The sequence below is a fragment of the Micropterus dolomieu genome, unplaced genomic scaffold (assembly GCF_021292245.1).
Source record: "Micropterus dolomieu isolate WLL.071019.BEF.003 ecotype Adirondacks unplaced genomic scaffold, ASM2129224v1 contig_11307, whole genome shotgun sequence".
Lineage (NCBI taxonomy): Eukaryota > Metazoa > Chordata > Actinopteri > Centrarchiformes > Centrarchidae > Micropterus > Micropterus dolomieu.
In genome coordinates this window covers 1-599 of record NW_025740293.1, presented here as the reverse complement: position 1 = coordinate 599, position 599 = coordinate 1, and the positions used below count along the sequence as shown (strand labels likewise).

The following is a 599-nucleotide window of genomic DNA, read 5'->3' as shown; positions in this document are numbered from 1 at the left end:
GCGATTGCAGTCTAGGCCAAAAGGCCGAGAAGCGATCGGCCCCATTTCCCCTCCCTTTCTCTCACTCGTCATCGAGAGGCTACAAGAGCCCGAGTCGTTCGGTAGCCTCTGTCCAAAAGCCAGGCCTTCGTCTCTCCGCAGCCCGATTGGATAGAGCCTGCCATGACCTGGGGAGGGGTAGGGGAACGGGTGTGGCCTGGTACTTGGGACTCGAGAGGCAGAGTGAGGTTTACCGTGAGGGTAGTGACCAGGACGACTAGGCTCGTCGGCGGCTCTGGAGGAGGGGCCTGTACTTACTCGGGTTTCTCTTCATAACGTACAAGTCTTTCGCCTTTTACTAAAGACTTCCGTGGAGAGGGACGCCAATGAGTGAAAACTATTTTTGGCAGGCTCTGCCGTGTGGCCGAGCCTCGTGCGTTTGTGAAAAGGAAATAAAACGCCGCCCTCGCCGAGGTTGAGCGGTGCGACGAGGAGCGCTCGGGCGGAGGTGCTGAGACGCAGCCGTTGTTATGCGCAGTTGAAACCACTGCGCCACGGCAGGGGGAGAACTGCTCCGGGAGGTGGGCGCTGGAAGCAACCAGTTGGGGTTATCGCTTCTC

General features: G+C 58.9%; 1 non-coding gene across 1 annotated transcript; it reads left to right on the top strand.

Annotated features, from left to right (window-relative positions):
- The first annotated feature begins 293 nt into the window (after positions 1-293).
- LOC123965782 lies at positions 294-406 on the top strand. Its single transcript, XR_006823781.1, has one exon. It is a non-coding gene; the product is annotated as a U5 spliceosomal RNA (small nuclear RNA).
- Positions 407-599: the final 193 nt, after the last annotated feature.